A 24,621-nucleotide genomic window follows, 5' to 3' on the forward strand; every position below is an offset into this window, starting at 1 on the left:
TGGAGTTTGCAACTGAAAAGAAACTTTGTGTTCCCAACAAGCTAGGTGAAGGACGGCTTTCACACACACTTATCTCTCAGAACTGAGCAAGTGGAGAGACGTTCGTTCATCTAGCACCAAGGGAACGGGTTGCAGGAGACACTTTTTCTCTGCTTTCTCACTCTGTTTCCTAGTGCCGGTTTGAAGTTCCTGCAGTTTTCTCTGTAAAACCGAGTTGGAGCTTGTACCTCCCCATATATATGTATGGAATGGAGTTTGCAACTTAAAAGAAACTTTGTGTTCCCAACAAGCTAGGTGAAGGACGGCTTTCATACACACTTATCTCTCAGAACTGAGCAAGTGGAGAGACGTTCGTTCATCTAGCACCAAGGGAACGGGTTGCAGGAGACACTTTTTCTCTGCTTTCACAGTCTGTTACCTATTGCCGGTTTGAAGTTCCTGCAGTTTACACTTTAAAACCGAGTTGGAGCTTGTACCTCCCCTTATATATGTATGGAATGGAGTTTGCAACTGAAAAGAAACTTTGTGTTCCCAACAAGCTAGGTGAAGGACGGCTTTCACACACACTTATCTCTCAGAACTGAGCAAGTGGAGAGACGTTCGTTCATCTAGAACCAAGGGAACGGGTTGCAGGAGACACTTTTTCTCTGCTTTCTCAGTCTTTTACCTAGTGCCGGTTTGAAGTTCCTGCAGTTTTCATTGTCAAACCGAGTTGGAGCTAGTACCTACCCATATATATGTATGGAATGGAGTTTGCAACTGAAAAGAAACTTTGTGTTCCCAACAAGCTAGGTGAAGGACGGCTTTCACACACACTTATCTCTCCGAAATGAGCAAGTGGAGAGACGTTCGTTCATCTAGCACCAAGGGAACGGGTTGCAGGAGACACTTTTTCTCTGCTTTCTCAGTCTGTTTCCTAGTGCCGGTTTGAAGTTCCTGCAGTTTTCACTGTAAAACCGAGTTGGAGCTAGTACCTCCCCATATATATGTATGGAATGGAGTTTGCAACTGAAAAGAAACTTTGTGTTCCCAACAATCTAGGTGAAGGACGGCTTTCACACACACTTATCTCTCAGAACTGAGCAAGTGGAGAGACGTTCGTTCATCTAGCACCAAGGGAACGGGTTGCAGGAGACACTTTTTCTCTGCTTTCTCAGTCTGTTTCCTAGTGCCGGTTTGAAGTACCTGCAGTTTTCACTGTCGAACCGAGTTGGAGCTAGTACCTTCCCATATATATGTATGGAATGGAGTTTGCAACTGAAAAGAAACTTTGTGTTCCCAACAAGCTAGGTGAAGGACGGCTTTCACACACACATATCTCTCAGAACTGAGCAAGTGGAGAGACGTTCGTTCATCTAGCACCAAGGGAACGGGTTGCAGGAGAAACTTTTTCTCTGCTTTCTCAGTCTGTTTTTTTGTGCCGGTTTGAAGTTCCTGCAGTTTTCACTGTCAAACCGAGTTGGAGCTAGTACCTCCCCATATATATATATGGAATGGAGTTTGCAACTGAAAAGAAACTTTGTGTTCCCAAAAAGCTAGGTGAAGGACGGCTTTCACACATACTTATCTCTCAGAACTGAGCAAGTGGAGAGACGTTCGTTCATCTAGCACCAAGGGAACGGGTTGCAGGAGACACTTTTTCTCTGCTTTCTCAGTCTGTTACCTAGTGCCGGTTTGAAGTTCCTGCAGTTTTCACTTTAAAATCGAGTTGGAGCTAGTACCTCCCCATATATATGTATGGAATGGAGTTTGCAACTGAAAAGAAACTTTGTGTTCCCAACAAGCTAGGTGAAGGACGGCTTTCACACACACTTATCTCTCAGAACTGAGCAAGTGGAGAGACGTTCGTTCATCTAGCACCAAGGGAACGGGTTGCAGGAGACACTTTTTCTCTGCTTTCTCACTCTGTTTCCTAGTGCCGGTTTGAAGTTCCTGCAGTTTTCTCTGTAAAACCGAGTTGGAGCTTGTACCTCCCCATATATATGTATGGAATGGAGTTTGCAACTGAAAAGAAACTTTGTGTTCCCAACAAGCTAGGTGAAGGACGGCTTTCATACACACTTATCTCTCAGAACTGAGCAAGTGGAGAGACGTTCGTTCATCTAGCACCAAGGGAACGGGTTGCAGGAGACACTTTTTCTCTGCTTTCACAGTCTGTTACCTAGTGCCGGTTTGAAGTTCCTGCAGTTTACACTTTAAAACCGAGTTGGAGCTAGTACCTCCCCATATATATGTATGGAATGGAGTTTGCAACTGAAAAGAAACTTTGTGTTCCCAACAAGCTAGGTGAAGGACGGCTTTCACACACACTTATCTCTCAGAACTGAGCAAGTGGAGAGACGTTCGTTCATCTAGCACCAAGGGAACGGGTTGCAGGAGACACTTTTTCTCTGCTTTCTCAGTCTTTTACCTAGTGCCGGTTTGAAGTTCCTGCAGTTTTCATTGTCAAACCGAGTTGGAGCTAGTACCTACCCATATATATGTATGGAATGGAGTTTGCAACTGAAAAGAAACTTTGTGTTCCCAACAAGCTAGGTGAAGGACGGCTTTCACACACACTTATCTCTCCGAACTGAGCAAGTGGAGAGACGTTCGTTCATCTAGCACCAAGGGAACGGGTTGCAGGAGACACTTTTTCTCTGCTTTCTCAGTCTGTTTCCTAGTGCCGGTTTGAAGTTCCTGCAGTTTTCACTGTAAAACCGAGTTGGAGCTAGTACCTCCCCATATATATGTATGGAATGGAGTTTGCAACTGAAAAGAAACTTTGTGTTCCCAACAAGCTAGGTGAAGGACGGCTTTCACACACACTTATCTCTCAGAACTGAGCAAGTGGAGAGACGTTCGTTCATCTAGCACCAAGGGAACGGGTTGCAGGAGACACTTTTTCTCTGCTTTCTCAGTCTGTTTCCTAGTGCCGGTTTGAAGTTCCTGCAGTTTTCACTGTCAAACCGAGTTGGAGCTAGTACCTCCCCATATATATGTATGGAAAGGAGTTTGCAACTGAAAAGAAACTTTGTGTTCCCAACAAGCTATGTGAAGTACGGCTTTCACACACACATACCTCTCCGAACTGAGCAAGTGGAGAGACGTTCGTTTATGTAGCACCAAGGGAACGGGTTGCAGTACACACTTTTTCCCTGCTTTCTCAGTCTCTTTCCTAGTGCCGGTTTGAAGTTCCTGCAGTTTTCACTGTCAAACCGAGTTGGAGCTATTACCTCCCCATATATATGTATGGAATGGAGTTTGCAACTGAAAAGAAACTTTGTGTTCCCAACAAGCTAGATGAAGGACGGCTTTCACACACACTTATCTGTCAGAACTGAGCAAGTGGAGAGACGTTCGTTCATCTAGCATCAAGGGAACGGGTTGCAGGAGACACTTTTTCTCTGCTTTCTCACTCTGTTTCCTAGTGCCGGTTTGAAGTTCCTGCAGTTTTCACTGTCAAATCGAGTTGGAGCTAGTTCCTCCCCTTATATATGTATGGAATGGAGTTTGCAACTGAAAAGAAACTTTGTGTTCCCAACAAGCTAGGTTAAGGACGGCTTTCACACACACATATCTCTCCGAACTGAGCAAGTGGAGAGACGTTCGTTCATCTAGCACCAAGGGAACGGGTTGCAGGAGACACTTTTTCTCTGCTTTCTCAGTCTGTTTCCTAGTGCCAGTTTGAAGTACCTGCAGTTTTCACTGTCGAACCGAGTTGGAGCTAGTACCTCCCCATATATATGTATGGAATGGAGTTTGCAACTGAAAAGAAACTTTGTGTTCCCAACAAGCTAGGTGAAGGACGGCTTTCACACACACTTATCTCTCAGAACTGAGCAAGTGGAGAGACGTTCGTTCATCTAGCACCAAGGGAACGGGTTGCAGGAGACACTTTTTCTCTCCTTTCTCACTCTGTTTCCTAGTGCCGGTTTGAAGTTCCTGCATTTTCCTCTGTCAAACAGAGTTGGAGATAGTACCTCCCCATATATATGTATGGAATGGAGTTTGCAACTGAAAAGAAACTTTGTGTTCCCAACAAGCTAGGTGAAGGACGGCTTTCACACACACATATCTCTCAGAAGTGAGCAAGTGGAGAGACGTTCGTTCATCTAGCACCAAGGGAACGGGTTGCAGGAGACACTTTTTCTCTGCTTTCTCAGTCTGTTTCCTAGTGCCGGTTTGAAGTTCCTGCAGTTTTCACTGTAAAACCGAGTTGGAGCTAGTACCTCCCCATATATATGTATGGAATGGAGTTTGCAACTGAAAAGAAACTTTGTGTTCCCAACAAGCTAGGTGAAGAATGGCTTTCACACACACATATCTCTCAGAACTGAGCAAGTGGAGAGACTTTCGTTCATCTAGCACCAAGGGAACGGGTTGCAGGAGACACTTTTTCTCTGCTTTCTCAGTCTGTTTCCTAGTGCCGGTTTGAAGTTCCTGCAGTTTTCACTGTAAAACCGAGTTGGAGATAGTACCTCCCCATATATATGTATGGAATGGAGTTTGCAACTGAAAAGAAACTTTGTGTTCCCAACTAGTAGGTGAAGGGCGGCTTTCACACACACTTATCTCTCAGAACTGAGCAAGTGGAGAGACGTTCGTTCATCTAGCACCAAGGGAACGGGTTGCAGGAGACACTTTTTCTCTGCTTTCTCAGTCTGTTTCCTAGTGCCGGTTGGAAGTTCCTGCAGTTTTCACTGTCAAACCGAGTTGGAGCTAGTACCTCCCCATATATATGTATGGAATGGAGTTTGCAACTGAAAAGAAACTTTCTGTTCCCAACAAGCTAGGTGAAGGACGGCTTTCACACACACATATCTCTCAGAACTGAGCAAGTGGAGAGACGTTCGTTCATCTAGAACCAAGGGAACGGGATGCAGGAGACAATTTTTCTCTGCTTTCTCAGTCTGTTTCCTAGTGCCGGTTTGAAGTTCCTGCAGTTTTCACTGTCAAACCGAGTTGGAGCTAGTACCTCCCCATATATATGTATGGAATGGAGTTTGCAACTGAAAAGAAACTTTGTGTTCCCAACAAGCTAGGTGAAGGACGGCTTTCACACACACTTATCTCTCAGAACTGAGCAAGTGGAGAGACGTTCGTTCATCTAGCACCAAAGGAACGGGTTGCAGGTGACACTTTTTCTCTGCTTTCTCAGTCTGTTTCCTAGTGCCGGTTTGAAGTACCTGCAGTTTTCACTGTCGAACCGAGTTGGAGCTAGTACATCCCCGTATATATGTATGCAATGGAGTTTGCAACTGAAAAGAAACTTTGTGTTCCCAACAAGCTAGGTGAAGGACGGCTTTCACACACACTTATCTCTCAGAACTGAGCAAGTGGAGAGACGTTCGTTCATCTAGCACCAAGGGAACGGGTTGCAGGAGACACTTTTTCCCTGCTTTCTCAGTCTGTTTCCTAGTGCCGGTTTGAAGTTCCTGCAGTTTTCACTGTCAAACCGAGTTGGAGCTAGTACCTCCCCATATATATGTATGGAATGGAGTTTGCAACTGAAAAGAAACTTTGTGTTCCCAACAAGCTAGGTGAAGGACGGCTTTCACACACACTTATCTCTCAGAACTGAGCAAGTGGAGAGACGTTCGTTCATCTAGCACCAAGGGAACGGGTTGCAGGAGACACTTTTTCTCTGCTTTCTCAGTCTGTTTCCTAGTGCCGGTTTGAAGTACCTGCAGTTTTCACTGTTGAACCGAGTTGGAGCTAGTACCTCCCCATATATATGTATGGAATGGAGTTTGCAACTGAAAAGAAACTTTGTGTTCCCAACAAGCTAAGTGAAGGACGGCTTTCACACACACTTATCTCTCAGAACTGAGCAAGTGGAGAGACTTTCGTTCATCTAGCACCAAGGGAACGGGTTGCAGGAGACACTTTTTCTCTGCTTTCTCAATCTGTTTCCTAGTGCCGGTTTGAAGTTCCTGCAGTTTTCACTGTAAAACCGAGTTGGAGCTTCTACCTCCCCATATATATGTATGGAACGGAGTTTGCAACTGAAAAGAAACTTTGTGTTCCCAACAAGCTAGGTGAAGGACGGCTTTCACACACACATACATCTCCGAACTGAGCAAGTGGAGAGACGTTCGTTTATGTAGCACCAAGGGAACGGGTTGCAGGAGACACTTTTTCCCTGCTTTCTCAGTCTGTTTCCTAGTGCCGGTTTGAAGTTCCTGCAGTTTTCACTGTCAAACCGAGTTGGAGCTAGTACCTCCCCATATATATGTATGGAATGGAGTTTGCAACTGAAAAGAAACTTTGTGTTCCCAACAATCTAGGTGAAGGACGGCTTTCACACACACTTATCTGTTAGAACTGAGCAAGTGGAGAGACGTTCGTTCATCTAGCATCAAGGGAACGGGTTGCAGGAGACACTTTTTCTCTGCTTTCTCAGTCTGTTTCCTAGTGCCGGTTGGAAGTTCCTGCAGTTTTCACTGTCAAACCGAGTTGGAGCTAGTTCCTCCCCATATATATATATGGAATGGAGTTTGCAACTGAAAAGAAACTTTGTGTTCCCAACAAGCTAGGTGAAGGACGGCTTTCACACACATTTATCTCTCAGAACTGAGCAAGTGGAGAGACGTTCGTTCATCTAGCACCAAGGGAACGGGTTGCAGGAGACACTTTTTCTCTGCTTTCTCACTCTGTTTCCTAGTGCCGGTTTGAAGTTCCTGCAGTTTTCTCTGTAAAACCGAGTTGGAGCTTGTACCTCCCCATATATATGTATGGAATGGAGTTTGCAACTGAAAAGAAACTTTGTGTTCCCAACAAGCTAGGTGAAGGACGGCTTTCATACACAATTATCTCTCAGAACTGAGCAAGTGGAGAGACGTTCGTTCATCTAGCACCAAGGGAACGGGTTGCAGGAGACACTTTTTCTCTGCTTTCTCAGTCTGTTTCCTAGTGCCGGTTTGAAGTACCTGCAGTTTTCACTGTCGAACCGAGTTGGAGCTAGTACCTCCCCATATATATGTATGGAATGGAGTTTGCAACTGAAAAGAAACTTTGTGTTCCCAACAAGCTAAGTGAAGGACGGCTTTCACACACACTTATCTCTCAGAACTGAGCAAGTGGAGAGACGTTCGTTCATCTAGCACCAAGGGAACGGGTTGCAGGAGACACTAATTCTCTGCTTTCTCAGTCTGTTTCCTTGTGCCGGTTTGACGTTCCTGCAGTTTTCACTGTCAAACCGAGTTGGAGCTAGTACTTCCCCATATATATGTATGGAATGGAGTTTGCAACTGAAAAGAAACTTTGTGTTCCCAACAAGCTAGGTGAAGGACGGCTTTCACACACACTTATCTCTCAGAACTGAGCAAGTGGAGAGACGTTCGTTCATCTAGCACCAAGGGAACGGGTTGCAGGAGACACTTTTTCTCTGCTTTCTCAATCTGTTTCCTAGTGCCGGTTTGAAGTTCCTGCAGTTTTCACTGTAAAACCGAGTTGGAGCTTCTACCTCCCCATATATATGTATGGAATGGAGTTTGCAACTGAAAAGAAACTTTGTGTTCCCAACAAGCTAGGTGAAGGACGGCTTTCACACACACATACCTCTCCGAACTGAGCAAGTGGAGAGACGTTCGTTTATGTAGCACCAAGGGAACGGGTTGCAGGAGACACTTTTCCCTGCATTCTCAGTCTGTTTCCTAGTGCCGGTTTGAAGTTCCTGCAGTTTTCACTGTCAAACCGTGTTGGAGCTTGTACCTCCCCATATATATGTATGGAATGGAGTTTGCAACTGAAAAGAAACTTTGTGTTCCCAACAATCTAGGTGAAGGACGGCTTTCACACACACTTATCTCTCAGAACTGAGCAAGTGGAGAGACGTTCGTTCATCTAGCACCAAGGGAACGGGTTGCAGGAGACACTTTTTCTCTGCTTTCTCAGTCTGTTTCCTAGTGCCGGTTTGAAGTACCTGCAGTTTTCACTGTCGAACCGAGTTGGAGCTAGTACCTTCCCATATATATGTATGGAATGGAGTTTGCAACTGAAAAGAAACTTTGTGTTCCCAACAAGCTAGGTGAAGGACGGCTTTCACACACACTTATCTCTCAGAACTGAGCAAGTGGAGAGACGTTCGTTCATCTAGCACCAAGGGAACGGGTTGCAGGAGAAACTTTTTCTCTGCTTTCTCAGTCTGTTTTTTTGTGCCGGTTTGAAGTTCCTGCAGTTTTCACTGTCAAACCGAGTTGGAGCTAGTACCTCCCCATATATATATATGGAATGGAGTTTGCAACTGAAAAGAAACTTTGTGTTCCCAACAAGCTAGGTGAAGGACGGCTTTCACACATACTTATCTCTCAGAACTGAGCAAGTGGAGAGACGTTCGTTCATCTAGCACCAAGGGAACGGGTTGCAGGAGACACTTTTTCTCTGCTTTCTCAGTCTGTTACCTAGTGCCGGTTTGAAGTTCCTGCAGTTTTCACTTTAAAATCGAGTTGGAGCTAGTACCTCCCCATATATATGTATGGAATGGAGTTTGCAACTGAAAAGAAACTTTGTGTTCCCAACAAGCTAGGTGAAGGACGGCTTTCACACACACTTATCTCTCAGAACTGAGCAAGTGGAGAGACGTTCGTTCATCTAGCACCAAGGGAACGGGTTGCAGGAGACACTTTTTCTCTGCTTTCTCACTCTGTTTCCTAGTGCCGGTTTGAAGTTCCTGCAGTTTTCTCTGTAAAACCGAGTTGGAGCTTGTACCTCCCCATATATATGTATGGAATGGAGTTTGCAACTGAAAAGAAACTTTGTGTTCCCAACAAGCTAGGTGAAGGACGGCTTTCATACACACTTATCTCTCAGAACTGAGCAAGTGGAGAGACGTTCGTTCATCTAGCACCAAGGGAACGGGTTGCAGGAGACACTTTTTCTCTGCTTTCACAGTCTGTTACCTAGTGCCGGTTTGAAGTTCCTGCAGTTTACACTTTAAAACCGAGTTGGAGCTAGTACCTCCCCATATATATGTATGGAATGGAGTTTGCAACTGAAAAGAAACTTTGTGTTCCCAACAAGCTAGGTGAAGGACGGCTTTCACACACACTTATCTCTCAGAACTGAGCAAGTGGAGAGACGTTCGTTCATCTAGCACCAAGGGAACGGGTTGCAGGAGACACTTTTTCTCTGCTTTCTCAGTCTTTTACCTAGTGCCGGTTTGAAGTTCCTGCAGTTTTCATTGTCAAACCGAGTTGGAGCTAGTACCTACCCATATATATGTATGGAATGGAGTTTGCAACTGAAAAGAAACTTTGTGTTCCCAACAAGCTAGGTGAAGGACGGCTTTCACACACACTTATCTCTCCGAACTGAGCAAGTGGAGAGACGTTCGTTCATCTAGCACCAAGGGAACGGGTTGCAGGAGACACTTTTTCTCTGCTTTCTCAGTCTGTTTCCTAGTGCCGGTTTGAAGTTCCTGCAGTTTTCACTGTAAAACCGAGTTGGAGCTAGTACCTCCCCATATATATGTATGGAATGGAGTTTGCAACTGAAAAGAAACTTTGTGTTCCCAACAATCTAGGTGAAGGACGGCTTTCACACACACTTATCTCTCAGAACTGAGCAAGTGGAGAGACGTTCGTTCATCTAGCACCAAGGGAACGGGTTGCAGGAGACACTTTTTCTCTGCTTTCTCAGTCTGTTTCCTAGTGCCGGTTTGAAGTACCTGCAGTTTTCACTGTCGAACCGAGTTGGAGCTAGTACCTTCCCATATATATGTATGGAATGGAGTTTGCAACTGAAAAGAAACTTTGTGTTCCCAACAAGCTAGGTGAAGGACGGCTTTCACACACACTTATCTCTCAGAACTGAGCAAGTGGAGAGACGTTCGTTCATCTAGCACCAAGGGAACGGGTTGCAGGAGACACTTTTTCTCTGCTTTCTCAGTCTGTTTCCTAGTGCCGGTTTGAAGTTCCTGCAGTTTTCACTGTAAAACCGAGTTGGAGCTAGTACCTCCCCATATATATGTATGGAATGGAGTTTGCAACTGAAAAGAAACTTTGTGTTCCCAACAAGCTAGGTGAAGGACGGCTTTCACACACACTTATCTCTCAGAACTGAGCAAGTGGAGAGACGTTCGTTCATCTAGCACCAAGGGAACGGGTTGCAGGAGACACTTTTTCTCTGCTTTCTCAGTCTGTTTCCTAGTGCCGGTTTGAAGTTCCTGCAGTTTTCACTGTCAAACCGAGTTGGAGCTAGTACCTCCCCATATATATGTATGGAAAGGAGTTTGCAACTGAAAAGAAACTTTGTGTTCCCAACAAGCTAGGTGAAGTACGGCTTTCACACACACATACCTCTCCGAACTGAGCAAGTGGAGAGACGTTCGTTTATGTAGCACCAAGGGAACGGGTTGCAGTACACACTTTTTCCCTGCTTTCTCAGTCTCTTTCCTAGTGCCGGTTTGAAGTTCCTGCAGTTTTCACTGTCAAACCGAGTTGGAGCTATTACCTCCCCATATATATGTATGGAATGGAGTTTGCAACTGAAAAGAAACTTTGTGTTGCCAACAAGCTAGATGAAGGACGGCTTTCACACACACTTATCTGTCAGAACTGAGCAAGTGGAGAGACGTTCGTTCATCTAGCATCAAGGGAACGGGTTGCAGGAGACACTTTTTCTCTGCTTTCTCACTCTGTTTCCTAGTGCCGGTTTGAAGTTCCTGCAGTTTTCACTGTCAAACCGAGTTGGAGCTAGTTCCTCCCCTTATATATGTATGGAATGGAGTTTGCAACTGAAAAGAAACTTTGTGTTCCCAACAAGCTAGGTTAAGGACGGCTTTCACACACACATATCTCTCCGAACTGAGCAAGTGGAGAGACGTTCGTTCATCTAGCACCAAGGGAACGGGTTGCAGGAGACACTTTTTCTCTGCTTTCTCAGTCTGTTTCCTAGTGCCAGTTTGAAGTACCTGCAGTTTTCACTGTCGAACCGAGTTGGAGCTAGTACCTCCCCATATATATGTATGGAATGGAGTTTGCAACTGAAAAGAAACTTTGTGTTCCCAACAAGCTAGGTTAAGGACGGCTTTCACACACACTTATCTCTCAGAACTGAGCAAGTGGAGAGACGTTCGTTCATCTAGCACCAAGGGAACGGGTTGCAGGAGACACTTTTTCTCTCCTTTCTCACACTGTTTCCTAGTGCCGGTTTGAAGTTCCTGCATTTTCCTCTGTCAAACAGAGTTGGAGCTAGTACCTCCCCATATATATGTATGGAATGGAGTTTGCAACTGAAAAGAAACTTTGTGTTCCCAACAAGCTAGGTGAAGGACGGCTTTCACACACACATATCTCTCAGAAGTGAGCAAGTGGAGAGACGTTCGTTCATCTAGCACCAAGGGAACGGGTTGCAGGAGACACTTTTTCTCTGCTTTCTCAGTCTGTTTCCTAGTGCCGGTTTGAAGTTCCTGCAGTTTTCACTGTAAAACCGAGTTGGAGCTAGTACCTCCCCATATATATGTATGGAATGGAGTTTGCAACTGAAAAGAAACTTTGTGTTCCCAACAAGCTAGGTGAAGAATGGCTTTCACACACACATATCTCTCAGAACTGAGCAAGTGGAGAGACTTTCGTTCATCTAGCACCAAGGGAACGGGTTGCAGGAGACACTTTTTCTCTGCTTTCTCAGTCTGTTTCCTAGTGCCGGTTTGAAGTTCCTGCAGTTTTCACTGTAAAACCGAGTTGGAGATAGTACCTCCCCATATATATGTATGGAATGGAGTTTGCAACTGAAAAGAAACTTTGTGTTCCCAACAAGTAGGTGAAGGGCGGCTTTCACACACACTTATCTCTCAGAACTGAGCAAGTGGAGAGACGTTCGTTCATCTAGCACCAAGGGAACGGGTTGCAGGAGACACTTTTTCTCTCCTTTCTCACTCTGTTTCCTAGTGCCGGTTTGAAGTTCCTGCATTTTCCTCTGTCAAACAGAGTTGGAGCTAGTACCTCCCCATATATATGTATGGAATGGAGTTTGCAACTGAAAAGAAACTTTGTGTTCCCAACAAGCTAGGTGAAGGACGGCTTTCACACACACATATCTCTCAGAAGTGAGCAAGTGGAGAGACGTTCGTTCATCTAGCACCAAGGGAACGGGTTGCAGGAGACACTTTTTCTCTGCTTTCTCAGTCTGTTTCCTAGTGCCGGTTTGAAGTTCCTGCAGTTTTCACTGTAAAACCGAGTTGGAGCTAGTACCTCCCCATATATATGTATGGAATGGAGTTTGCAACTGAAAAGAAACTTTGTGTTCCCAACAAGCTAGGTGAAGAATGGCTTTCACACACACATATCTCTCAGAACTGAGCAAGTGGAGAGACTTTCGTTCATCTAGCACCAAGGGAACGGGTTGCAGGAGACACTTTTTCTCTGCTTTCTCAGTCTGTTTCCTAGTGCCGGTTTGAAGTTCCTGCAGTTTTCACTGTAAAACCGAGTTGGAGATAGTACCTCCCCTTATATATGTATGGAATGGAGTTTGCAACTGAAAAGAAACTTTGTGTTCCCAACAAGTAGGTGAAGGGCGGCTTTCACACACACTTATCTCTCAGAACTGAGCAAGTGGAGAGACGTTCGTTCATCTAGCACCAAGGGAACGGGTTGCAGGAGACACTTTTTCTCTGCTTTCTCAGTCTGTTTCCTAGTGCCGGTTGGAAGTTCCTGCAGTTTTCACTGTCAAACCGAGTTGGAGCTAGTACCTCCCCATATATATGTATGGAATGGAGTTTGCAACTGAAAAGAAACTTTCTGTTCCCAACAAGCTAGGTGAAGGACGGCTTTCACACACACATATCTCTCAGAACTGAGCAAGTGGAGAGACGTTCGTTCATCTAGAACCAAGGGAACGGGATGCAGGAGACACTTTTTCTCTGCTTTCTCAGTCTGTTTCCTAGTGCCGGTTTGAAGTTCCTGCAGTTTTCAGTGTCAAACCGAGTTGGAGCTAGTACCTCCCCATATATATGTATGGAATGGAGTTTGCAACTGAAAAGAAACTTTGTGTTCCGAACAAGCTATGTGAAGGACGGCTTTCACACACACTTATCTCTCAGAACTGAGCAAGTGGAGAGACGTTCGTTCATCTAGCACCAAGGGAACGGGTTGCAGGAGACACTTTTTCTCTGATTTCTCAGTCTGTTTCCTAGTGCCGGTTTGAAGTTCCTGCAGTTTTCACTGTCAAACCGAGTTGGAGCTAGTACCTCCCCATATATATGTATGGAATGGAGTTTGCAACTGAAAAGAAACTTTGTGTTCCCAACAAGCTAGGTGAAGGACGGCTTTCACACACACTTATCTCTCAGAACTGAGCAAGTGGAGAGACGTTCGTTCATCTAGCACCAAGGGAACGGGTTGCAGGAGACACTTTTTCTCTGCTTTCTCAGTCTGTTTCCTAGTGCCGGTTTGAAGTTCCTGCAGTTTTCACTGTCAAACCGAGTTGGAGCTAGTTCGTCCCCATATATATGTATGGAATGGAGTTTGCAACTGAAAAGAAACTTTGTGTTCCCAACAAGCTAGGTGAAGGACGGCTTTCACACACACTTATCTCTCAGAACTGAGCAAGTGGAGAGACGTTCGTTCATCTAGCACCAAGGGAACGGGTTGCAGGAGACACTTTTTCTCTGCTTTCTCAGTCTGTTTCCTAGTGCCGGTTTGAAGTACCTGCAGTTTCCACTGTCGAACTGAGTTGGAACTAGAACCTCCCCATATATATGTATGGAATGGGGTTTGCAACTGAAAAGAAAATTTGTGTTCCCAACAAGCTAGGTGAAGGACGGCTTTCACACACACTTATCTCTCAGAACTGAGCAAGTGGAGAGACGTTCGTTCATCTAGCACCAAGGGAACGGGTTGCAGGAGACACTTTTTCTCTGCTTTCTCAGTCTGTTTCCTAGTGCCGGTTTGAAGTTCCTGCAGTTTTCACTGTCAAACCGAGTTGGAGCTAGTTCGTCCCCATATATATGTATGGAATGGAGTTTGCAACTGAAAAGAAACTTTGTGTTCCCAACAAGCTAGGTGAAGGACGGCTTTCACACACACTTATCTCTCAGAACTGAGCAAGTGGAGAGACGTTCGTTCATCTAGCACCAAGGGAACGGGTTGCAGGAGACACTTTTTCTCTGCTTTCTCAGTCTGTTTCCTAGTGCCGGTTTGAAGTTCCTGCAGTTTTCACTGTCAAACCGAGTTGGAGCTAGTTCCTCCCCATATATATGTATGGAATGGAGTTTGCAACTTAAAAGAAACTTTGTGTTCCCAACAAGCTAGTTGAAGGACGGCTTTCACACACACTTATCTCTCAGAACTGAGCAAGAGGAGAGACGTTCGTTCATCTAGCACCAAGGGAACGGGTTGCAGGAGACACTTTTTCTCTGCTTTCTCAGTCTGTTTCCTAGTGCCGGTTTGAAATTCCTGCAGTTTTCACTGTCAAACCGAGATGGAGCTAGTTCCTCCCCATATATATGTATGGAATGGAGTTTGCAACTGAAAAGAAACTTTGTGTTCCCAACAAGCTAGGTGAAGGACGGCTTTCACACACACTTATCTCTCAGAACTGAGCAAGTGGAGAGACGTTCGTTCATCTAGCACCAAGGGAACGGGTTGCAGGAGACACTTTTTCTCTGCTTTCTCAGTCTGTTTCCTAGTGCCGGTTTGAAGTTCCTGCAGTTTTCACTGTCAAACCGAGTTGGAGCTAGTTCCTCCCCATATATATGTATGGAATGGAGTTTGCAACTGAAAAGAAACTTTGTGTTCCCAACAAGCTAGGTGAAGGACGGCTTTCACACACACTTATCTCTCAGAACTCAGCAAGTGGAGAGACGTTCGTTCATCTAGCACCAAGGGAACGGGTTGCAGGAGACACTATTTCTCTGCTTTCTCACTCTGTTTCCTAGTGCCGGTTTGAAGTTACTGCAGTTTTCACTGTCAAACCGAGTTGGAGCTACTACCTCCCCATATATATATATGGAATGGAGTTTGCAACAGAAAAGAAACTTTGTGTTCCCAACAAGCTAGGTGAAGGACGGCTTTCACACACACTTATCTCTCAGAACTCAGCAAGTGGAGAGACGTTCGTTCATCTAGCACCAAGGGAACGGTTTGCAGGAGACACTTTTTCTCTGCTTTCTCAGTCTGTTACCTAGTGCCGCTTTCAAGTTCCTGCAGTTTTCACTTTAAAACCGAGTTGGAGCTAGTACCTCCCCATATATATGTATGGAAAGGAGTTTGCAACTGAAAAGAAACTTTGTGTTCCCAACAAGCTAGGTGAAGGACGGCTTTCACACACACTTATCTCTCCGAACTGAGCAAGTGGAGAGACGTTCGTTTATGTAGCACCAAGGGAACGGGTTGCAGGAGAAACTTTTCCCTGCTTTCTCAGTCTGTTTCCTAGTGCCTGTTTGAAGTTCCTGCAGTTTTCACTGTCAAACCGAGTTGGAGCTAGTACCTCCACATATATATGTATGGAATGGAGTTTGCAACTGAAAAGAAACTTTGTGTTCCCAACAAGCTAGGTGAAGGACGGCTTTCACACACACTTATCTCTCAGAACTGAGCAAGTGGAGAGACGTTCGTTCATCTAGCATCAAGGGAACGGGTTGCAGGTAACACTTTTTCTCTGCTTTCTCTGTCTGTTTCCTAGTGCCGGTTTGAAGTACCTGCAGTTTTCACTGTCGAACCGAGTTGGAGCTACTACCTCCCCATATATATGTATGGAATGGAGTTTGCAACTGAAAAGAAACTTTCTGTTCCCAACAAGCTAGGTGAAGGACGGCTTTCACACACACATATCTCTCAGAACTGAGCAAGTGGAGAGACGTTCGTTCATCTAGCACCAAGGGAACGGGTTGCAGGAGACACTTTTTCTCTGCTTTCTCAGTCTGTTTCCTAGTGCCGGTTTGAAGTTCCTGCAGTTTTCACTGTAAAACCGAGTTGGAGCTAGTACCTCCCCATATATATGTATGGAATGGAGTTTGCAACTGAAAAGAAACTTTGTGTTCCCAACAAGCTAGGTGAAGGACGGCTTTCACACACACTTATCTCTCAGAACTGAGCAAGTGGAGAGACGTTCGTTCATCTAGCACCAAGGGAACGGGTTGCAGGAGACACTTTTTCTCTGCTTTCTCAGTCTGTTTCCTAGTGCCGGTTTGAAGTTCCTGCAGTTTTCACTGTCAAACCGAGTTGGAGCTAGTACCTCCCCATATATATGTATGGAAAGGAGTTTGCAACTGAAAAGAAACTTTGTGTTCCCAACAAGCTAGGTGAAGTACGGCTTTCACACACACATACCTCTCCGAACTGAGCAAGTGGAGAGACGTTCGTTTATGTAGCACCAAGGGAACGGGTTGCAGGAGACACTTTTTCTCTGCTTTCTCAGTCTGTTTCCTAGTGCCGGTTTGAAGTTCCTGCAGTTTTCACTGTCAAACCTAGTTGGAGCTAGTTCGTCCCCATATATATGTATGGAATGGAGTTTGCAACTGAAAAGAAACTTTGTGTTCCCAACAAGCTAGGTGAAGGACGGCTTTCACACACACTTATCTCTCAGAACTGAGCAAGTGGAGAGACGTTCGTTCATCTAGCACCAAGGGAACGGGTTGCAGGAGACACTTTTTCTCTGCTTTCTCAGTCTGTTTCCTAGTGCCGGTTTGAAGTACCTGCAGTTTTCACTGTCGAACCGAGTTGGAGCTAGTACCTCCCCATATATATGTATGGAATGGAGTTTGCAACTGAAAAGAAACTTTGTGTTCCCAACAAGCTAGGTGAAGGACGGCTTTCACACACACTTATCTCTCAGAACTGAGCAAGTGGAGAGACGTTCGTTCATCTAGCACCAAGGGAACGGGTTGCAGGAGACACTTTTTCTCTGCTTTCTCAGTCTGTTTCCTAGTGCCGGTTGGAAGTTCCTGCAGTTTTCACTGTCAAACCGAGTTGGAGCTAGTACATCCCCATATATATGTATGGAATGGAGTTTGCAACTGAAAAGAATCTTTGTGTTCCCAACAAGCTAGGTGAAGGACGGCTTTCACACACACTTATCTCTCAGAACTGAGCAAGTGGAGAGACGTTCGTTCATCTAGCACCAAGGGAACGGGTTGCAGGGGACACTTTTTCTCTGCTTTCTCAGTCTGTTTCCTAGTGCCGGTTTGAAGTTCCTGCAGTTTTCACTGTCAAACCGAGTTGGAGCTAGTTCGTCCCCATATATATGTATGGAATGGAGTTTGCAACTGAAAAGAAACTTTGTGTTCCCAACAAGCTAGGTGAAGGACGGCTTTCACACACACTTATCTCTCAGAACTGAGCAAGTGGAGAGACGTTCGTTCATCTAGCACCAAGGGAACGGGTTGCAGGAGACACTTTTTCTCTGCTTTCTCAGTCTGTTTCCTAGTGCCGGTTTGAAGTACCTGCAGTTTACACTGTCGAACCGAGTTGGAACTAGAACCTCCCCATATATATGTATGGAATGGGGTTTGCAACTGAAAAGAAAATTTGTGTTCCCAACAAGCTAGGTGAAGTACGGCTTTCACACACACTTATCTCTCAGAACTGAGCAAGTGGAGAGACGTTCGTTCATCTAGCACCAAGGGAACGGGTTGCAGGAGACACTTTTTCTCTGCTTTCTCAGTCTGTTTCCTAGTGCCGGTTTGAAGTTCCTGCAGTTTTCACTGTCAAACCGAGTTGGAGCTAGTTCGTCCCCATATATATGTATGGAATGGAGTTTGCAACTGAAAAGAAACTTTGTGTTCCCAACAAGCTAGGTGAAGGACGGCTTTCACACACACTTATCTCTCAGAACTGAGCAAGTGGAGAGACGTTCGTTCATCTAGCACCAAGGGAACGGGTTGCAGGAGACACTTTTTCTCTGCTTTCTCAGTCTGTTTCCTAGTGCCGGTTTGAAGTTCCTGCAGTTTTCACTGTCAAACCGAGTTGGAGCTAGTTCCTCTCCATATATATGTATGGAATGGAGTTTGCAACTTAAAAGAAACTTTGTGTTCCCAACAAGCTAGTTGAAGGACGGCTTTCACACACACTTATCTCTCAGAACTGAGCAAGAGGAGAGACGTTCGTTCATCTAGCACCAAGGGAACGGGTTGCAGGAGACACTTTTTCTCTGCTTTCTCAGTCTGTTTCCTAGTGCCGGTTTGAAATTCCTGCAGTTTTCACTGTCAAACCGAGATGGAGCTAGTTCCTCCCCATATATATGTATGGAATGGAGTTTGCAACTGAAAAGAAACTTTGTGTTCCCAACAAGCTAGGTGAAGGACGGCTTTCACACACACTTATCTCTCAGAACTGAGCAAGTGGAGAGACGTTCGTTCATCTAGCACCAAGGGAACGGGTTGCAGGAGACACTTTTTCTCTGCTTTCTCAGTCTGTTTCCTAGTGCCGGTTTGAAGTTCCTGCAGTTTTCACTGTCAAACCGAGTTGGAGCTAGTTCCTCCCCATATATATGTATGGAATGGAGTTTGCAACTGAAAAGAAACTTTGTGTTCCCAACAAGCTAGGTGAAGGACGGCTTTCACACACACTTATCTCTCAGAACTGAGCAAGTGGAGAGACGTTCGTTCATCTAGCACCAAGGGAACGGTTTGCAGGAGACACTTTTTCTCTGCTTTCTCAGTCTGTTACCTAGTGCCGCTTTCAAGTTCCTGCAGTTTTCACTTTAAAACCGAGTTGGAGCTAGTACCTCCCCATATATATGTATGGAACGGAGTTTGCAACTGAAAAGAAACTTTGTGTTCCCAACAAGCTAGGTGAAGGACGGCTTTCACACACACTTATCTCTCCGAACTGAGCAAGTGGAGAGACGTTCGTTCATCTAGCACCAAGGGAACGGGTTGCAGGAGAAACTTTTCCCTGCTTTCTCAGTCTGTTTCCTAGTGCCTGTTTGAAGTTCCTGCAGTTTTCACTGTCAAACCGAGTTGGAGCTAGTACCTCCACATATATATGTATGGAATGGAGTTTGCAACTGAAAAGAAACTTTGTGTTCCCAACAAGCTAGGTGAAGGACGGCTTTCACACACACTTATCTCTCAGAACTGAGCAAGTGGAGAGACGTTCGTTCATCTAGCATCAAGGGAACGGGTTGCAGGTAACACTTTTTCTCTGCTTTCTCTGTCTGTTTCCTAGTGCCGGTTTGAAGTACCTGCAGTTTTCACTGTCGAACCGAGTTGGAGCTACTACCTCCCCATATATATGTATGGAATGGAGTTTGCAACTGAAAAGAAACTTTCTGTTCCCAACAAGCTAGGTGAAGGACGGCTTTCACACACACATATCTCTCAGAACTGAGCAAGTGGAGAGACGTTCGTTCATCTAGCACCAAGGGAACGGGTTGCAGGAGACACTTTTTCTCTGCTTTCTCAGTCTGTTTCCTAGTGCCGGTTTGAAGTTCCTGCAGTTTTCACTGTCAAACCGAGTTGGAGCTAGTACCTCCCCATATATATGTATGGAATGGAGTTTGCAACTGAAAAGAAACTTTGTGTTCCCAACAAGCTAGGTGAAGGACGGCTTTCACACACACTTATCTCTCAGAACTGAGCAAGTGGAGAGACGTTCGTTCATCTAGCACCAAGGGAACGGGTTGCAGGAGACACTTTTTCTCTGCTTTCTCAGTCTGTTTCCTAGTGCCGGTTTGAAGTTCCTGCAGTTTTCACTGTCAAACCGAGTTGGAGCTAGTACCTCCCCATATATATGTATGGAAAGGAGTTTGCAACTGAAAAGAAACTTTGTGTTCCCAACAAGCTAGGTGAAGTACGGCTTTCACACACACATACCTCTCCGAACTGAGCAAGTGGAGAGACGTTCGTTTATGTAGCACCAAGGGAACGGGTTGCAGTACACACTTTTTCCCTGCTTTCTCAGTCTCTTTCCTAGTGCCGGTTTGAAGTTCCTGCAGTTTTCACTGTCAAACCGAGTTGGAGCTATTACCTCCCCATATATATGTATGGAATGGAGTTTGCAACTGAAAAGAAACTTTGTGTTCCCAACAAGCTAGATGAAGGACGGCTTTCACACACACTTATCTGTCAGAACTGAGCAAGTGGAGAGACGTTCGTTCATCTAGCATCAAGGGAACGGGTTGCAGGAGACACTTTTTCTCTGCTTTCTCACTCTGTTTCCTAGTGCCGGTTTGAAGTTCCTGCAGTTTTCACTGTCAAACGAGTTCGAGCTAGTTCCTCCCCTTATATATGTATGGAATGGAGTTTGCAACTGAAAAGAAACTTTGTGTTCCCAACAAGCTAGGTTAAGGACGGCTTTCACACACACATATCTCTCCGAACTGAGCAAGTGGAGAGACGTTCGTTCATCTAGCACCAAGGGAACGGGTTGCAGGAGACACTTTTTCTCTGCTTTCTCAGTCTGTTTCCTAGTGCCAGTTTGAAGTACCTGCAGTTTTCACTGTCGAACCGAGTTGGAGCTAGTACCTCCCCATATATATGTATGGAATGGAGTTTGCAACTGAAAAGAAACTTTGTGTTCCCAACAAGCTAGGTGAAGGACGGCTTTCACACACACTTATCTCTCAGAACTGAGCAAGTGGAGAGACGTTCGTTCATCTAGCACCAAGGGAACGGGTTGCAGGAGACACTTTTTCTCTCCTTTCTCACTCTGTTTCCTAGTGCCGGTTTGAAGTTCCTGCATTTTCCTCTGTCAAACAGAGTTGGAGCTAGTACCTCCCCATATATATGTATGGAATGGAGTTTGCAACTGAAAAGAAACTTTGTGTTCCCAACAAGCTAGGTGAAGGACGGCTTTCACACACACATATCTCTCAGAAGTGAGCAAGTGGAGAGACGTTCGTTCATCTAGCACCAAGGGAACGGGTTGCAGGAGACACTTTTTCTCTGCTTTCTCAGTCTGTTTCCTAGTGCCGGTTTGAAGTTCCTGCAGTTTTCACTGTAAAACCGAGTTGGAGCTAGTACCTCCCCATATATATGTATGGAATGGAGTTTGCAACTGAAAAGAAACTTTGTGTTCCCAACAAGCTAGGTGAAGAATGGCTTTCACACACACATATCTCTCAGAACTGAGCAAGTGGAGAGACTTTCGTTCATCTAGCACCAAGGGAACGGGTTGCAGGAGACACTTTTTCTCTGCTTTCTCAGTCTGTTTCCTAGTGCCGGTTTGAAGTTCCTGCAGTTTTCACTGTAAAACCGAGTTGGAGATAGTACCTCCCCATATATATGTATGGAATGGAGTTTGCAACTGAAAAGAAACTTTGTGTTCCCAACAAGTAGGTGAAGGGCGGCTTTCACACACACTTATCTCTCAGAACTGAGCAAGTGGAGAGACGTTCGTTCATCTAGCACCAAGGGAACGGGTTGCAGGAGACACTTTTTCTCTGCTTTCTCAGTCTGTTTCCTAGTGCCGGTTGGAAGTTCCTGCAGTTTTCACTGTCAAACCGAGTTGGAGCTAGTACCTCCCCATATATATGTATGGAATGGAGTTTGCAACTGAAAAGAAACTTTCTGTTCCCAACAAGCTAGGTGAAGGACGGCTTTCACACACACATATCTCTCAGAACTGAGCAAGTGGAGAGACGTTCGTTCATCTAGAACCAAGGGAACGGGATGCAGGAGACACTTTTTCTCTGCTTTCTCAGTCTGTTTCCTAGTGCCGGTTTGAAGTTCCTGCAGTTTTCACTGTCAAACCGAGTTGGAGCTAGTACCTCCCCATATATATGTATGGAATGGAGTTTGCAACTGAAAAGAAACTTTGTGTTCCGAACAAGCTAGGTGAAGGACGGCTTTCACACACACTTATCTCTCAGAACTGAGCAAGTGGAGAGACGTTCGTTCATCTAGCACCAAGGGAACGGGTTGCAGGAGACACTTTTTCTCTGATTTCTCAGTCTGTTTCCTAGTGCCGGTTTGAAGTACCTGCAGTTTTCACTGTCGAACCGAGTTGGAGCTAGTACATCCCCGTATATATGTATGGAATGGAGTTTGCAACTGAAAAGAAACTTTGTGTTCCCAACAAGCTAGGTGAAGGACGGCTTTCACACACACTTATCTCTCAGAACTGAGCAAGTGGAGAGACGTTCGTTCATCTAGCACCAAGGGAACGGGTTTCAGGAGACACTTTTTCTCTGCTTTCTCAGTCTGTTTCCTAGTGCCGGTTTGAAATTCCTGCAGTTTTCACTGTCAAACAGAGATGGAGCTAGTTCCTCCCCATATATATGTATGGAATGGAGTTTGCCACTGAAAAGAAACTTTGTGTTCCCAACAAGCTAGGTGAAGGACGGCTTTCACACACACTTATCTCTCAGAACTGAGCAAGTGGAGAGACGTTCGTTCATCTAGCACCAAGGGAACGGGTTGCAGGAGACACTTTTTCTCTGCTTTCTCAGTCTGTTTCCTAGTGCCGGTTTGAAGTTCCTGCAGTTTTCACTGTCAAACCGAGTTGGAGCTAGTACCTCCCCATATATATGTATGGAATGGAGTTTGCAACTGAAAAGAAACTTTGTGTTCCCAACAAGCTAGGTGAAGGACGGCTTTCACACACACTTATCTCTCAGAACTGAGCAAGTGGAGAGACGTTCGTTCATCTAGCACCAAGGGAACGGGTTGCAGGAGACACTTTTTCTCTGCTTTCTCAGTCTGTTTCCTAGTGCCGGTTTGAAGTTCCTGCAGTTTTCACTGTCAAACCGAGTTGGAGCTAGTTCGTCACCATATATATGTATGGAATGGAGTTTGCAACTGAAAAGAAACTTTGTGTTCCCAACAAGCTAGGTGAAGGACGGCTTTCACACACACTTATCTCTCAGAACTGAGCAAGTGGAGAGACGTTCGTTCATCTAGCACCAAGGGAACGGGTTGCAGGAGACACTTTTTCTCTGCTTTCTCAGTCTGTTTCCTAGTGCCGGTTTGAAGTACCTGCAGTTTTCACTGTCGAACCGAGTTGGAGCTAGTACCTCCCCATATATATGTATGGAATGGAGTTTGCAACTGAAAAGAAACTTTGTGTTCCCAACAAGCTAGGTGAAGGACGGCTTTCACACACACTTATCTCTCAGAACTGAGCAAGTGGAGAGACGTTCGTTCATCTAGCACCAAGGGAACGGGTTGCAGGAGACACTTTTTCTCTGCTTTCTCAGTCTGTTTCCTAGTGCCGGTTGGAAGTTCCTGCAGTTTTCACTGTCAAACCGAGTTGGAGCTAGTTCGTCCCCATATATATGTATGGAATGGAGTTTGCAACTGAAAAGAAACTTTGTGTTCCCAACAAGCTAGGTGAAGTACGGCTTTCACACACACTTATCTCTCAGAACTGAGCAAGTGGAGAGACGTTCGTTCATCTAGCACCAAGGGAACGGGTTGCAGGGGACACTTTTTCTCTGCTTTCTCAGTCTGTTTCCTAGTGCCGGTTTGAAGTTCCTGCAGTTTTCACTGTCGAACCGAGTTGGAGCTAGTACCTCCCCATATATATGTATGGAATGGAGTTTGCAACTTAAAAGAAACTTTGTGTTCCCAACAAGCTAGGTGAAGGACGGCTTTCACACACACTTATCTCTCAGAACTGAGCAAGTGGAGAGACGTTCGTTCATCTAGCACCAAGGGAACGGGTTGCAGGAGACACTTTTTCTCTGCTTTCTCAGTCTGTTTCCTAGTGCCGGTTGGAAGTTCCTGCAGTTTTCACTGTCAAACCGAGTTGGAGCTAGTACCTCCCCATATATATGTATGGAATGGAGTTTGCAACTGAAAAGAATCTTTGTGTTCCCAACAAGCTAGGTGAAGGACGGCTTTCACACACACTTATCTCTCAGAACTGAGCAAGTGGAGAGACGTTCGTTCATCTAGCACCAAGGGAACGGGTTGCAGGAGACACTTTTTCTCTGCTTTCTCAGTCTGTTTCCTAGTGCCGGTTTGAAGTACCTGCAGTTTTCACTGTCGAACCGAGTTGGAGCTAGTACCTCCCCATATATATGTATGGAATGGAGTTTGCAACTGAAAAGAAACTTTGTGTTCCCAACAAGCTAGGTGAAGGACGGCTTTCACACACACTTATCTCTCAGAACTGAGCAAGTGGAGAGACGTTCGTTCATCTAGCACCAAGGGAACGGGTTGCAGGAGACACTTTTTCTCTGCTTTCTCAGTCTGTTTCCTAGTGCCGGTTTGAAGTACCTGCAGTTTTCACTGTCGAACCGAGTTGGAGCTAGTACCTCCCCATATATATGTATGGAATGGAGTTTGCAACTGAAAAGAAACTTTGTGTTCCCAACAAGCTAGGTGAAGGACGGCTTTCACACACACTTATCTCTCAGAACTGAGCAAGTGGAGAGACGTTCGTTCATCTAGCACCAAGGGAACTGGTTGCAGGAGACACTTTTTCTCTGCTTTCTCAGTCTGTTTCCTAGTGCCGGTTGGAAGTTCCTGCAGTTTTCACTGTCAAACCGAGTTGGAGCTAGTACCTCCCCATATATATGTATGGAATGGAGTTTGCAACTGAAAAGAATCTTTGTGTTCCCAACAAGCTAGGTGAAGGACGGCTTTCACACACACTTATCTCTCAGAACTGAGCAAGTGGAGAGACGTTCGTTCATCTAGCACCAAGGGAACGGGTTGCAGGAGACACTTTTTCTCTGCTTTCTCAGTCTGTTTCCTAGTGTCGGTTTGAAGTTCCTGCAGTTTTCACTGTCAAACCGAGTTGGAGCTAGTTC

Source organism: Camelus dromedarius, chromosome 2 (assembly GCF_036321535.1).
Source record: "Camelus dromedarius isolate mCamDro1 chromosome 2, mCamDro1.pat, whole genome shotgun sequence".
In the NCBI taxonomy this organism is placed as follows: Eukaryota; Metazoa; Chordata; class Mammalia; order Artiodactyla; family Camelidae; genus Camelus; species Camelus dromedarius.